A 17,169-nucleotide genomic window follows, 5' to 3' on the forward strand; every position below is an offset into this window, starting at 1 on the left:
CTTAAATGGGGAGACACGATTATGTGTCTATAAAATCCCCCACTTTGACTGAGGTTCAGGAGACCGAAAGTCAAAGTATCGACGTCGGGACGGAGAACGGTTCTAAACGCTCTGCAGTTTAGAACTGATCAATATATGTCTGTCTCTGCAAAAGAAAGTTAGTATGCAGGACAATAACTACAAGCAATCTAATTACCTGCAACTGAAGATGTTAATTTATAGGTGCAAACAACTCAGACAAAGCACATAATGATGCAATAGACTCTCTAAGGATGCATGAGACGCAATGCAAGGACTAATGTTATGCAAAGCTAAGGGTTGACACGTCATGCAAGTTCAGGGTTATGCAAGAATAGAATGTATGAAATGGAATGCAAGATCGGGCTTTTACAAGGCTAGGATATGTGTAGAATGATAGAATGATAAAAACTAGATAGAATAATTTTCAAAAATCGTTTTTAGTAAATAATCGGGGTCCGTAATCGAGCTTCGCAGATTGCAACTCTTCGGGAGTTTGATTTGGAGGAACCACTGCATGAAGGAATCCCCCACGTTGGGTGAGATTTCCTTGAATTAGGCATTATGAGCCTTGATTGAAATGTGGTTGACATATCTTAAATGTCGAAAGTTGTTCGCCGGGGATTTTTCTTTGGGGAGTTGATACAGGCAAAGTCAGATATCGCCAGAGACCAATCTAATTGTCGGAGAGTCCTTCGGAACAAGGAGAGTTTTGATTAAAAATATAAAAAGGTTTAAATTTGTGACTCGAATGAATGTAGGTAGGAAAAAGGCTTTGACGAAGCTAGGTGCAAGCTCGAGTCTATGTCGGGATCTAAAAAGAGATTATGCTCCTGAACTCTAGAAAATCAAATCATTACAACTTGCTTAATTTTATTTTATTAAAGCGGTCGGACCTTGAGATGAGGATTCTTACGTATCCTTGCGGAATCAGACCATTCGTAGTTCTAGATCTGACTTTTTTTTATAATAATTATTTTTTATGTGCCCTAATTTTTTACTAGGCCGCCCTTTCGGGTTTTCAACCTAGCGGCCTTGGACATACCTTGAAAAAGGAGTTATCGTTGATGAAAGGTTGAAAGGTTTAAGCCTTGAAGTTTTAAGTTTAGTTGATTTGACGAATGTAGGATCATGGATTTGAATTATATAGGCTAAGGTTTTAACGGATTGATGGAATTTGAATGAGGGGTAAAACTTGTGTGCAAGCCTCCTAGCTTGACTTTTTATTTATTTTGTCTTTGGCTTTTTCTTTTTTTTTTTTTTTTGCATTTTTTCCTTTTGTGCATTTTCTTTTGCTTTTGTTTTTTTTTTTTTTGCTCTTTGATCTTTTTCACTTTTTCATTTTGCTTGGCACTGACTTTTTTATATATAATAAGGCTTGTGCACAAGTTATTGGTTTAGGGTATTGGGAGGCTTGAAGGCTATTTGTTGAGCTTTGATATTGAAGGCATTGTTTGGTTTATTATCATGGAGATGATGGTTTAAGAATGATGGAGGAAAGAGGGGAATAACTTCTTTTCCAAAGGATATCCATTTTTTATTTTTTTATTTTATATCTCCTTTTGTTATTATTAGTCAAGTTCTTTAATTTATTTAAATTTCATCATTGAATTAGAAGCATACATAAAATGATGGAAGGCCAATGAAGATGAAAAGAAAATGCGATTATTCTATTAATTGAAAAGGAATGAAACAAGGCTTATTAGAAATCAAATTCCTAAATGACATAGACTCGACAAGAAGGGAAATGAAGGAGCTAGGGGAGGGACTCTCCGACTCAACCTAAAAAACAAACATTAAATGACTAAGCCCCCTTCACTATTGATACGATGCCCAAGGGGTTGTTGTTGTTGCCGACTTTTGCTGCTGGCGGGATCGGACGTCTGCCACTTTCAACCATGTCTTGCAGAGTATTCCTTAAATACCCAACACGCAGATGTTGGGTGTCCATTCCCTTAGTGGTACTTACAATAGGAATTAAGGTTCCATTTACTGGATCTATTTTCAAGTCCAGGGTCTGGAGTGGCACCGATAGGGTGTATTGCTCCTTTTGTGCGAAGCCTAATGAAGGCTTCTTCTAGAGTCATACCCAATGAAGTGAATGTTCTTTGAGGATTTTGATAACCTCCCTTTTTAGTAGTTAGGGCATTGACATTAGAGCTAGAAGGGTTGTTATTACTCTTCTTGAAAGAGTTGTTGTTATTGGAACCCTTGTTCTTGTTGTCATGTATCTCTTCCTCAATCAACAAGCCTACCTTATAAAGCTTCGTGAAAGACTCTATAGATTGGAATTTAATATATTCTCCGTACTTAGGTTGTAGATTATGGATCACCATTTGAACTTGATCCTCTTGAGATGGCCTATTAGTCATTTGTGCGGCTTTTTCCGTCCATTTGTTAAAGAAGGTGACGAAGTCTTTGTTGGAGTTTTCTTTAGTTAACTCCAGCTCAGGCAGGCCAATGGAAAGTTGAGTATTGTATATGTATTATTTGTGTAACTTCTCTGATATAGTCCTAATCATTTAGCTTGGCTTTATTTAGTGATCTGAACCACTTGGATGGATGTGCATCCAAGGTTAAAGGAAAGACATAAGCAAACAAGTCCTTGTTCATGCCCTTAAGAACCATAGAAATGGAAAAAGCTCTCAAGTGGTCAATTGTGTCTTAGACCCCCTTTAATTTTGGGAAATCACCCAATGTTACCTTCTTAGGGAGTTTTTCCCAGCTTAGTTCAGGATCAATAATGTCATGGTCATGAGCCTGACCCTCGAGCGCAGGAATTGGCTGGATCAATTGCTCGAGTTTTTCAAATCTCAATTATGTCTCAGTCTTGATTGGTGGTGGAGTGTTGCCTTGATCGTCTTCTTCAGTTAGCTTCTCCCTTACTACCTTAATCTCTTTTTCTTGTTCCTCAAGACGAGAGTTCATCAGTGTGAGTTGAGCCATGATAGCTCTGAGTTGTTCATTAGTGTCCCCCATTTTGGATGACAATTCGAAAGAGTCGAAGGATTCGTCCGAAAAAGTGAGAATGCTTTTAAGGAGTCTGGGAGTAGGTTGACCTTGTATCCCCTTATCGGGAGTTCCGAAGTTATAATCTCATGATCGTTCCTGAACAAAAATCAAATGGACCTCGTAAATTTCAAGAAATGACGTTTTTGAAATGAGAAATGGAAATGGGAAATTGGAGAATGGAAATGGAAAGGAAGATGGGAAAGGATTTTGAAATGGAAATTGAAATGATTATGTGGTCTTGGACTTGACCATGGTGGAGACGTTGTCCTAACTATATGTAAATGCAGACATAGACTCGACTAGACTATGCAAGCAGATTAAATGATTGGACTTTGCTGAGTACTAGACTTTGCACTTACAACAAGCAAACTAGACTCAGAAGGATTGTCTATGCTAGCTTCGCTAGACTTAGGGGATGAACTTTTATAGTCTAAAGACTGACTTTTATAGTCCGTAGACTGACTAGGGTTTACATATAATGCAAACAAGACCTAAGAAAACTTTATAATCATAAGGCTAAGCTTTTATAGTCCGTAGACTGGCTTTATAGTCCTAAGATTCAGCTTTTGTAGTCCGTAAACTGGCTTTATAGTCCTAAGACTGAGCTTTTATAGTCCATAGACTAACTTTAGAGTCCTAAAAGTGGGCTTTTATAGTCCATAGACTGACTATAGAGTCCTAAGACTAAGCTTTTATAGTATGTAGAATGACTTTATAGTCCTAAGGCTGAGCTTTTATAGTCCGTATATTGACTTTATAGTCCGAAGACTGACTTTTATATTCTGTAGACTATCTAGAGTTTACATATAATGCAAACTAGACCTAGGGAAATTTTATAGTCCTAAGACTGAGCTTTTATAGTCCGTAGACTGACTAGGGTTTACATATAATGGAAACTAAACCTAGGGAAAATTTATAGTCCTAAGACTAAGCTTTTATAGTCTGTAGACTGACTTTATAGTCCTAAGAGTGACTTTTATAGTCCGAAGACTGACTAGGGTTAGAATACAATGCAAACTAGACCTAGGGAATAAATTGGGCCTAAATGGACCTAAGATTTGGATTGGACTAGACTTAGACATAGATTGGAATGGATTAGGAATAGACTTAGACTAGACTTCACATAAAGATGCAGATGGGACAAGATTTTGAAATCAACTAGACTTATATGGGCCTACGATCGACTCTAATGCTAGCGAATCTATGGACTGAAATGCACATGGGCCTAAATGAACATAAATGAATTGGATTGAAATGTAAGTTTTTTGAAAATAATGAATATGGTAAGGTAAGATTTATAGGAAAGATTAGTTGAACGGTAAGGAGAATAGGTGGGAAAGGTAGACATGCATGACAACTGTAACTCTATAATGACCATTTTTCTAGATGTACTTTTTAGGACGGACTCGACCTTGTATGAAAAGACTAACCTTTTTTTTTAATATTATACTGATGCAAACTTGTTATCTTAAGCTCGAACAAAGGTCAAAAGATTAATAAGCACGGGACGAATAGCTTGCGTGCCATGCAATTGGTGCACGCGGCGTGCAGCCTATGCATTTGGCGCAAGCACATTGCGGCAAGCGCAACTTAATGCGTTTGGCGCAATGCTCTGCTGCACGCATGTTGATAAATTGACGAAGATCCGAGTGAAAATGACGATTTGTTTTTTTGATGCGATTTGTAATAATTTCGGGCATAAAGCATATTAGCAAGCAAAAATTGCAATCACACATAAATGTCAGGTAACATGGATGCAAAAGTTCTCAACCTAAAGTCCAGTTCTACATTCAACTACTGGTCAGGATTAGGTTAAGGCTAAAAGAGTCAATGACTAAGAGATTGATCCCACGCTCCGGACCCCTGCTGAAAGAGGTGGCCACATGTAAGATGCACTCCGGTCTCAAGTCAAGAACAAGAGAACAATGTCATGGTTTGGGTAGGCTTATGGCTAAGATCCAACACTATCGCTCAGGAAGCTTTTTGGAAGGATAAAGCACAAACCCACCGGGGGTAACCTTACACATAAAACATGTGCTAGTAAGGCAAGGTAGATTGTCCTTATAGTGGCTGATCAAAGGCCATACACATGCAAAACCGTATATTATTCAAAGGCATAAAAATAAGAATGAATCGTATTTTTTAAGTTTCACCCACTCATTTGAAAAAAATAATTTTTTTAAAAATCCTCCCCGGCGGAGTCGTCAAATTGTAGGCGTATTTTTATTTCACCTATGCAGTGTGAGCGAGTATTTGATTTGACTACCGCACTGTAAAGGTTTTACTGAAAATTATTTTGAAATAAGTCGCCAACAATACTTTTTAGGAAGAATCATAAATCTAGTTGGATATGGAAAACCATAGGGATAAATTATCCAATGTAGATTTCCCTGTCTAGACTCCATATATGGTCAAAATGAACCAAAGATTGAGTTCGAAGGTGGGGGTACAATACAGTCAGGAACCATATTGTCCATTGCTGGCCTCTACTAAATATCAATTAATTACATATTTTATGCCAAAGAATAATCATATAATATTTTAAACACCATAAAAATAATTAGACTGAGTTGGTTTAGGAAACACATAAAAAGACTAATTTTAGTGATATGTTATTTAGGCAATCAATATTACAAAGAACCTAACAGGTTGTCCAAATTAATCTGAATAATGTTAGAACCATTCTTTAGGTCTTGTTTAGCAATAATAACATGTAGGTGATAAAAGCAATAAAGCAGGAACAATCATATAATATGAACATAATGATCTAGCAGACATATGATAATATATAAATAAAAATAGGAAGGATTAGAATATATAGTAAGACGCTTTTATATAAAATATCTACATCATGAAATAAATTGTTAGTAACTTCAATATAAAGATAGAGCATTTATTCAAGGATCCTTAGGATTATACCTATGCGGTTTAGATTGAAGAGCACAACGATCTTTAGGCGGAGAAATCGTGGAACCAGGAACACATTATGATTAGGAATGGGAAATTGATAAAAGTACTGAAAGTATTTGAGTGTTTAAGTATTTTGGAATTTGAAGTGTATGGCGGAGATATTTGTAAGTTTGTGTATTTGTAAAATAATAATGAAAAGTTGTGTTTGATTCAGGAAATCAGCCTGTATTTATAGGCAAGAAAAGATGTGCGCTCCACGCAAGACCTACACCAGGTGCAGTCCTACGTGGCAGGCGCACTGTCACGCGTCAGGAACACATTGGTGTGCATGACGCAGCTAGCCCAATCAGATTTAGGCACGCGTAAACGCATTTTTGAAAAGATAGAAAAGAAAGATTGCGTCTCACACGGGACTTGCGTCAGACGCGGGACTTTGTATAAGTCACAAATCCACTTGTCAGGTGTTCATTGGCTCGCCTGACGAGTTCAGACCAATGTACTAGATGCACGTGGCGCGGTGACCGCAGCCCCCGCGTCTGGCACATATTTTGTTATATTCGCTCTTTATTCAACGCGTCTTTCGAAGATACTTTTTTATCCCTAAAATTCCGGAGATGGAATTTTACGGATTTAAATCTGATTTAAATTTATAAAAATATTTATGAAAAATATTAATTAAAATAATAAATGTTTAATTGGGCTCTTTAATAGACTTAAAACATTTTGTGGGCTTAAAATATAAATAATCATCATGAACAATTTATTGGGCTTTAGAATATCATTTCAAAACACAATTTTGGAATGGTTCTTTAGATTTCTCTTCCGTTGGGTCATGTCAAATAATACCGCGGTATGTTTCATCATTAGATCCTTAAATGGGGAGACACGATTATGTGTCTACAATCATCGCTAGCAAAGTAGGAGCAGTAATGCACCCATGCACTACAAAGGTGTGAGTTTGTACACCTACCCAAGTGGCTACCAGAGAGTTGCTACTTTCCAACCACAACAACCAACACCTTAACCAACACCTCAACCAACCCCTCACCCAATCCCGCAAATAACACATCAACCACACAACCCACTTATATTTAAAGAAGGGCAACATATTATTCTGATTATGAGGGTGAGTAAACTGTTTACTCATGCAGGCAAGACTACTCATTTAGTCAGTCACAAGCAGAGATTGGTTCACAATATTCACAAATAATAACAAATCAAGCTTTATAGGTATGTAATTTGATGTAATTAGCTGATAATTCATTACGTTTTAATCTGATTTATTTTCCTTACTAGTCATATGCTAGGACTTAGCAATGGCTAGAAGGATGCAAAAAAGAAAAGTTAGTCAAAAGGTAACTTATATTTAGTTAATAACATGCTAGTACATAGCATGATATAGCAATTACAGTCTTAAATGACACAAGCACTCTTCATATAGTTATATTATAAAGCATAAACAAACAACCAAAATCAGTACAAAATTCGAAGTCTTAACGCTCATACTAAATCCCTACCACCCACCCTTTTTCATTGTAAGCATGACATATTTTCATTCTATCTTTCTTGCCTTTCCATTTACAATCTTCAAATTCTGTCTCACCAATATGACTTCTCTTCTTAGCTCTTGTTTTTCCTCCATCAACCCCAAGCTCAAATTTAGTATGCTCTTTAATATCACACCATTTGAATAACTTACACCATCTTATATCAGTCTCAACATCATAGTCAGGACATGCTACAAACTTTTACCAGGGTCGTCCCTTGTCCAAGCTCAAATTTAGGTCATAACAAAACCATAGCTGCATCTTTTGGGAGTTGGGGACATGGAACCAAAGCTATTTCTTGACATTGTGTTGCCTAGGATCACAAATAATTAAAATTAAAATTGGTGCTCATTAAAGAAAACAATGATAGTAACATTAGATTTCATTTTCATTATTGCAGTTGGTTTGTAGCTGTGTAAATGAAGATGATGAAGTTGTTTTTTGCTGCTGATGAACAAGAGCCTATATTTCTTTAGGAAGGACTATTGAAAGACTGCATTTTTCGATGTTGAATTATATTTGTATGTTGTTGTACTTGCATTTTGGCTTATTTTTGCAATGTGTATCTCATTTAATGATCGTTGAAGAATTAGGTTGTATTTTTGGATTTTTATGCAGTGAATAACTGTTACTTTTGTAATTAATGACATGTCACATTTTTTCTTTTTTCGGTACTAGTAAAGGTAAGTTATCAAAGTTTGGTACCTAAATTAACGCCTGTTTGAAAGGAGTACCCATACTAATACTTTTTAAAGATGGTTAATCTAACTGAAAAGGCAATTTGCGTCGGATGTGAGGCGCCTATTTGCGTCACACATTGGTCCGACGCCAAAGGCCTCGACGCAGATAGCCCAGATATGATCTGCGTCGCATGATGAGCGACGCAAATGGTTGCGCTATTTGCGTCGCACCCTATATACGGTGCGACGCACATTATCAATCCCCAGCCCCCAATTCCATCCCAGTAGCCAACGAAATGTGCGTCGTACCTCGCTATTATGCGACGGACATTAGAAATTTGCGTCGCACCTACGCAATGTGCGATGCACATTACCCTGGCTTGCCTGGGGAGGGAAATGTGCGTCGCACGTTGCCCTAGGTGCGACGCACATTGTAAATTTGCGTCGCACCTTGGGAAATGTGCGACGCACATTTCCCTCCCCAGGCAAGCCTGGGATGGCAGGGCAATGTGCGTCGCACATTGCCTTGGTGCGACGAAAATTTACAATGTGTGTCGCACCTTGTGCAATGTGCGACTCACATGGTGGAGCATCTGCGTCGCACTTTGTGCCATGTGCGACGCAAATGTGTGTTAAATTTTTTTTTTCTTTTTTTTCAGCATTTTTGTTGGTTTGTTTACATATTGCTAAAATTTGATGATTCAAAACTAAACAAGCATTCATATTAATAATTGTGAGGGGAAAATTCGGCAGAGTCTCCTTTGTAATATGGATAACCCAAGAAATCGTTGGGAAAAATATATATATATATATATACATATATATATATATACATATATATATATATATATATATATATATATATATATATATATACTTCCTCCGTTCCATAATAAGTGAAACACTTCCCTCTTTTATGTGAGAGCTTTTTTAAAGAAGTGTTTCACTTATTATGGAACGGAGGAAGTATATATATATATATATCAAAACCTGTTTCAATACATCTCAAATGATCTCAACCAAGCAACCAATGTTGCAATACTCAACCAATAATGTACAACTACTACACTTACTAAACTAACAAGTTAGTTGGCCCTTTCTTCCCCCACGAGTTCTTTAAAGAATTGCGCAAAATGGTCTTTGAGTTCGTTGATATCTTCTATGGTGTATGGCTCAACGCTTGGAGGAAAATCCTATAAGTATGTTAACTTAGTTAATAAACTTTAAAATTATATAAGTAAAGTATCGAATTTACAACATATATATACCTTCTTCAAATCATTTGACTCATAGAGAAAGCGGACGATTAGAAACATGTATTTTATAACGAAATAGTCGCATTCATCTCCTCCCGTTTGTTGAGCACACTACACCACATTTAAATACACATATTAGAATCGAAAAATTAAGATATATTAAATAGAACTATAAAATGCGTATCAAATACAAAATCATAAGAGCTTTACCTTCATAGATATCCAAGACAATTTTGTTGCTTTTTTGATACCTTCAAGGCGCAGGAATGATGTATATGCACTAAGTACAATAAAAGAATTACTATTTATAAAGTATTTAAAATATCATAAAATACATGTAAGAATTATAAGAATTAGTAACTTACGTCTGAATCGATTCCTTGATATCTAAGTCTCTCTCTCTCCTAAGCGAATCAAATACATATACGGTTTTTTTTGGATAGAGAAAGGACGAGAAGAATCCAATGTTGCCTAAAGCATGCAACAAAATGTGATGTTAACATATACTTTAACTACAAGTTCATATATAAAGATAAAACAAAGTAAAAATTAGTGTAGCCAACATACCGTTGAATGTACGGAACCATGATGTATTTCATTTCTCGATTGACTTTCATTGTCCTTTACATGTAGTTGATCGCGGCATCTGGTTCATGGCGTAGCATGGTCTCTGAAATCATGCTAGGACACATGAAACCAATGTTTGAATCTCCATTCACCTCATTTTCATCTGACAAGTACCTAGACTCCAAATATTTATAGTTAGATGCCAATAATAATAATAATAAATATCAATTTTGATTAGTTTAGAGTTTGAGAAATCTCACATCATAAATACTTGCAAAATGGATACATTGAGCCATTCTCCCGTCAGAAGTTGGAAAACATCTTGTCGGGAGAGAATGATCATCTGATCAGTAGTATAGCTGAAGTAGGAACTCCTACTAACTGCGATACTAAAAGGCTCATCTGGGGTTTTTGGCAAACACAATTGATGCATCTCTTGACCGCATCAGACATATCCTCAAGTGACAAGCTAATCAATGGATCTATGTGTCTATGTGCAGACTCATCGGTGCAAGGATCATTAGCAACTGTTTTCTTTTTCTTCTTCTTCGCACCTTCTTTAGGTATATGTTCCTAATTCAAATCGACTGCATTTTAATTCATATTATATATAAAATAAAGATTATTTAGTTTATATAAATCAAGATTTCTAAGTATATACATTTAGATTTCTTATTATATACTAAATCATAATACAAACATAAGTTACTTGATTATCTGAAACTAGAAATACCAATTCTTTCGGCCATTATATGAAAGAACCCTCAGCTTGACTGAGTTTCGTGATGAATGGAGTAGGGAGTGGAACTGGAGCATCTGCGTAATCCGCATAAAAATCATCAACACTCACTTTCACGGCGGTCGTAGAGTGTGACGATGACTCCTGTCCTCGTGGATGAACGGTACCCTCAGCTACAATGATCGGTCCCGAGACATCCGATATTGCCAAGCGACATGGAATTTGACTCTTAACATCCAATAAGAGAAGAATGATATCAACTAAGTGTTTTAGAAGCATAATATAATAATTAGAACATATATAAAATGACAATATACCTGCAAGACCGCAAATGGATCATTGCCTCCCGATTGACAGCTACTAGGAACGACTGGAGTGGAAGGAGTTGGTACTTGAATACCTAACTACGTCGCAAAAGCCATTAACCTTTCTTGAACTAATGCATCTATCTTCGAGTTCATCTCTTCCATTGTCTGTTCCCTAACTCTTTGACTCACCCTAGCCTCTAATGCCTGAATCTCCTCATCATTTATGCCCTTATCCTTGCGAGCAGTACTGCTCCGATCGGAATCTCCCCAAACAGATGTAATCCCAATGCTATGCCCAGCTATGAACACACGCCCGGGTCGGTCTTTCCTCTGCAGAGCACGTGAAAAAGCATCATCCATTCGACTTGGAACAAACTCTCCTTCAGCTTCTTTCTTTTTCCAATCATCCTGCGTTCAAGTAAAAAAAAATCATATGATTAGTAGAAGACGAGTAAGTAGACAAGAAAAACGTTATAAAATTTGAACAATGCTTACAATGGACTCTTTTATCTTTTGTGTTTCTTCATTAGGAAAGAAGAAATTTCCATCCTTATCTTTTTTCGATCTCACGAAAAGCTAAGGCAATGTCCGATCCGGCAAGGAGGAAATCAATGATGATGTAGATGAGTCAACAGATGATGCTGTAGCTGAAGGGATATACCCTCTGCTTTGCAAAATGGGAATCATCTCCGCATATGATTTTTGACCCCAAAAATGAGGATGCTTGTTAGCAGCTTGAGAGATTCTTGCTTTTGCACTTTTAGCCTAATATAGGATTTAGTAACTAGTCAATATTAAAGAACGTAATGATAATATAATTTCATATTATATATTACAATCCTGGAACTCCTTAGAGCTACATTTTTCTACAAACTGGTCCCAGATCTCTCGCGTGATGAAAGGATACATCACGTATGGTCGCCTATCATTGTTAGGCCCCTTCCTCGTTTTCGTGATCCATCTGGCCACCAATCTTGACTTGAAATCTCTCCACAGTTTATCACATGTAGTCAAGACATCTCGTTTCTTCAAAACATCCTCTTTTATTCCAAACTCTCTCTTCAATATACAAAAATAAACCAATTAATAATAAACGATTAGTATAATAAACATAATCTCAATCAGTTTATTAAAAGAATAAGGTTACTTACTTTAGCATCTTCCCACAATGTGTCTTTTGTGCCTTCTGGAACATCATCCCAAGTGTCATACAAGATAGACACTTTGCTTCTACTGTTCTCCCCACAATATATCTTGTACTCACCAACATAGCGCCCAATCAGACGTATCCACTCATCCCAAGCAAGAACTCTCTGAATGCCGGGTTTGGAACGTACCCCTTTTGTAGGACCTCTTGGCCTACTTTTCTTCTTCGTAACAGCTGCATCAGTAATCTGGGGCTCGTCAGATGCATCACGCATTATCTCATCTTCCATCACTACACCTGAAATCATGTACATGTTAGATTAATCAATAAATTAATACAAAATTATTTGAACATGCAAAACACAAAATAAATAATTAAAGATTATAAACATTAGTAGTTGTTTAATATTACATAATTTACCTATAAATCAGCTATTTCTTTGCCAACGTAAAATCCCTCATTATGGTCTCGACGAATGTAATTTGTGTCTAGATCTTCCCCTAATGTACTTGGAATGACTACTGACGAAGCAATGACTTCATTGAATTGTGCATCGTAATCTTCTTCATCGTGTACATCATCAATTCCAAGTATTCTCCTTTTTCCTTCCATGACAACAAACCATTTTGAATCGGCGGGGTCAACCATGTAGAATACTTGTTTTGCTTGTGATGCCAATATTAAGTTATCTTCATGATGTCCTAACCAGCTGAAATTGACTAATGTAAAAAAGTCATGTTCATCTTTCTTCACACCACGACGAATATCAACCCACTTGCATTGGAACATCGGAATCTTGAAGTCAACATAGTCAAGTTCTAATATCTCTTCGATGAACCCATAGTAAGACTTCATTGTCTCAACAATCATTCCATCTGTTTTACTTTTATACTCTTATGACAAAGCCCCCATCGTAACACCACTGTTTTGCATCGTGGATTTGTCATCTTGCCATTTAGTATAAAATGTATAACCATTGATGTCATACCCCTCATAGGAAAGAACTTGCGTCTTTGACCCATATGCCAACCATTTTAATGTATCCGATACATCGTTAGGAGTATCAGATAATTGGTTCATAACTCGTTTTAACCAATCAACGAACGTCCGATTATGCTCAATCATCAAGTCACGTTCATTAAACAATGGATACTGAACACTAAGCACAGTCATGTGCTCATCTAAGTAAGGATGAACTTGTTTCAGATTTTGTAACACAATCAATTCTGCTTTTCTTTTCAACTCTCCATCAAGACACAATCTTTTTCTCCCAATGGTACCACAACCTTCAAGCCTTCCTTCATGTCTAGATTTTGGCAAACCAATTGCTTGTGCACATGCTAAATTCTGACTTGCATATTCTGATACTTCCTCAGCAACTGTTCTTTGGACAGTACTTGCTTCTGGTCTAGCTGGATTCATCACTTTACCCTTCAGAGTACCCATATGTCTTTCAAAGGCCACATATACCTCATACAAACGGGCCCACAAAGTTTAATTTCTCTGACAAGATGGATTATCAAATGATGCATGATGTCAAAGAATGATGGTGAAAAGTACATTTCAAATCGGCACATCGTCTCTATTACTTCGACTTGCAAGTTATCTAGAATGTTAGGATCAATCACCTTGGTAGAGATAGTTCTGAAGAAGAAACACAATTTTGTGATTGTATATCTTACTTCGGAAGGCAAAATTCCTCGTATTGCAACAGGTAATATATGTTGCATCAAGATATGACAATCATGAGATTTCAAACCAACAAGTTTCAAGTCCTTCAGTGAAACAAGGTTTCGGAAATTTGACGAGTATCCAGCAGGAACCTTTAACCTATGCATGGACTCACAAAAACTGGTTTTCTCCTTCTTAGACAAAGTGTAGCAAGCCGGTGGAAGATAATAGCGTTGTCCCCGCTCCTGAGGTGCTAGTTCTGGTCTGCCCATTTCAGCCATGTCTTTCCTAGCTTTAACTCCATCCTTTGTCTTCCCGGGCATATTCAACAATGTTCCGACAATGGCATCACAAACTTTTTCTCAATGTGCATTAAATCAAGACAATGTCTGACTTCCAAACATTCCCAATACGGAAGGTCCCAAAACATAGATATTTTCTTGTATAAGTTCTTTGAGACACTTTTGAAGGGCTTGCTAAAAATTGTTTCAATATCCTTTACCCTATTAGAAACCTCTTTTCCACGTAAAGGTACAGGGGCTTCTCTCATCTCCACTTTTCCGTTGAACAACTTTTTCTTCTTACGGAATGGATGATCTAAAGGAAGCCATTCTTCTTTGAGGTTGGGATTGAGCCTTCTCTGATGCTCGATGGAGGAGGCATTACTATCGATGAGATGGATACGATGCATAGCAAGAGAAGCGCTTATCCCCTTAAGGTCATCAATCGAATACCCAACGACATCTTTATATTTTTGCAAAATTCCAATCAGTTTGGATATAGAAATGTCATCAAGACTCGAATTGACAATAACAGGATAAGTGCATGCATCATCAAGAAAAACATATCTAAGAGAGGAGGGAAGGGGTTTGAACTCTACCTTAGGAGGAGGCTTAGAACACTCTTCTTTATCCGTGGATGATGTAGCTAGAACCTCAAACGCCTCATCATGTGTTTCCTCTTCCATGTCCAAGCTAAGGATGTCGGGAAGAGTAGCATACAACTCGTCCCTAGAATTTTCCACACTCATGGCGTCCTCCACCTCATCTTCCACTAGGCTCACCCGGCAAATTCTCTCCATCATAGGTCTCTTCAATGTCTTAGAGAACTCAAACACCACCCGCTCATTAGTTACCTCAACCGTGATTGTGTCGTTTTTGCAGTTTATCACGGCTCCCAATGTCTTTAGAGCTTCTCTTCCCAGAATAAGAGGAGTCTCAGGATCTTCCTACATATCCATCACCACAAAGTCGCATGGTACAAACACATGCCCAACTTGAATCGGTATATCCTCCAACTCACCACAGGGGACTCTCACAGTGCGGTCCGCCAATTGAATTGTTTTGCGCGTAGGATGAAGAGGAAATTTTAGGTGTTTTGCAATAGAAAGGGGCATCAAATTGACACTTGCTCCCAGATCGGCCAGTGCACCCTTAGGCTCTAAATCACCTATCTTCACCGGCAAGGTGAAACTCCCAGGATCTCTTTGCTTCTTGGGCATAGTTCGTTGCACAAGCGCACTCACTTGGTAAGGTAGGGAGATAAGCTCATCTTCAAGTTTTCGCTTATTGGAGAGGATCTCTTTCAAGAACTTAACATAAGCTGGCATTTGAGACATAGCCTCAAGGAATGGGATGTTGATTTGCAGGCTCTTCATCACATTAAGAAATTTAGTGAACTTGTCACTCAACTTTCTCTCTACCAACCTATGAGGATAGGGAACCGGAGGCACATAAGACTTGGTTGGTGGAGGTGATGGCAATGGATTTTTATCACCAACTTGAACATGTGACTCATCTTTCTCAGTTTCCTCAGCTTCATCCTCCTTCTCAACAACCTCAACTTCTTTATCCGTCTCTAACTCCCCATTAGGCATCTTAGGGCCCGCATAGCTTGTTCCCGACCTCAAATAAATGGCTTTGGCTTGATGGAGGTTGGGGTTAAGGATGGGTTGGCCTGGAAGTTGATTTGTGGGGGTTGAGGAATTTTCTCAGCTACTTGGGCGATTTGGGTTTCAAGCATTTTGTTGTGGGCTTGTAGCTCTTGAAACCTTTGCTCATGGTTTTGGAGAATTTGGTTCATGGATTGGAGTTGTTGAGAATTTGGAGAGAGGTTGGATCGGAAGATGGTGTAGGTTCGGGATTTTGTTTGGGAATGGAAGATTGGAGGGAGGTTTTGGGTTGTTGGTCCTTTGATGTGGAGCTTGGTAAGTGTTGGACCCTTGTGAGGAGGAACCACCTTGGTTATAGTTTTGGTTTTGGTTATACCCTTGCGCAAACCCTTGGTTGTGAGCTTGGTTGTACCCTTGTTGAGGTTGATTCCATCCTTGTTGAGGTTGGTTGAATCCTTGGGTGTAGTTTTGTTGAGGTTGTCTCCAACCTCCTTGTTGATTGTTCCTATACCCTTGGTTTCCTTGATACCCATCTCCTCTTGAATTTATTGCCGCCACATGCTCCGAATGGGTACCTCCACAATAAGAAGTATCATGGTTAGTACCACCACAAATATCACAAGAAAAAGAGTTTACCTGTGAAGGAGTAGACGATGCAAGATTGATCTTGGAGAGCTTCTTGTCGAGTTGGTCCATCTTGGCTTGAATTTGATCCATGGGGTCTAATTCAAACTTTCCGCTCTTCTTAGGTTGAGCACCTCTTCGTCTTCCACCCCATGAGTAGTTCTTGATCACTTCCTCAATTGTGGACTCAAGTTGTTCTTGCGGGATCTTAGAAAGTTGACCTCCCGCTCCAGCATCAAGGTTGGCCCGTGAAATCGGATCAAGACCATCATAGAAAAATCGCATGAGTAGATTCTTGTTGAACTCATGGTGTGGGCATGAACGGATCATCTCCTTGAACCGCTCCCAAGCTTCGGCAAGTGTCTCATCGTTCTCTTGCTCAAATGAGGAGATCTTCCTCCTTATGTCCGCAGTCTTCCACTCCGGGAAGTATTTCTTCAAGAAGGCCATTGTGACTTCTTCCCATGTAGTGAGGGAATTAGCAGGCAAGCTCTTGAGCCATGACTTTGCTTTTCCGGTAAGAGAGGACCGGAACAAATGCATCTTGATGTAGTCAGGAGAGACATCATTAGTTGTTATCATGGCACAGATCTCAAGAAACCTGTCGAGATGGTCTAGAGGATCTTCATCTGACCCCCACAAAATGCTCTGCTTTCACCATCCGAGTATACTGAGGGTGAATGCTGAAATTTGTAGTGGTGGTGGGGAGTCGAATTCCACCTTGAAGAACATAGGAACCCGGATTTCCGAAATCCCTAAACAGTTGTGGATTTGCTTCACCCATTTCTGATTCAACTTC

General features: G+C 38.2%; 1 non-coding gene across 1 annotated transcript; it reads left to right on the forward strand.

The window, feature by feature from the left end:
- Positions 1–16,671: 16,671 nt before the first annotated feature.
- On the forward strand, positions 16,672–16,778 carry LOC125494459 (small nucleolar RNA R71). Its single transcript, XR_007270708.1, has one exon. It is a non-coding gene; the product is annotated as a small nucleolar RNA R71 (small nucleolar RNA).
- The last annotated feature ends 391 nt before the right edge of the window (positions 16,779–17,169 follow it).

Source organism: Beta vulgaris, chromosome 1 (genome assembly GCF_026745355.1).
Source record: "Beta vulgaris subsp. vulgaris cultivar EL10 chromosome 1, EL10.2, whole genome shotgun sequence".
NCBI classification, from domain to species: Eukaryota; Viridiplantae; Streptophyta; class Magnoliopsida; order Caryophyllales; family Amaranthaceae; genus Beta; species Beta vulgaris.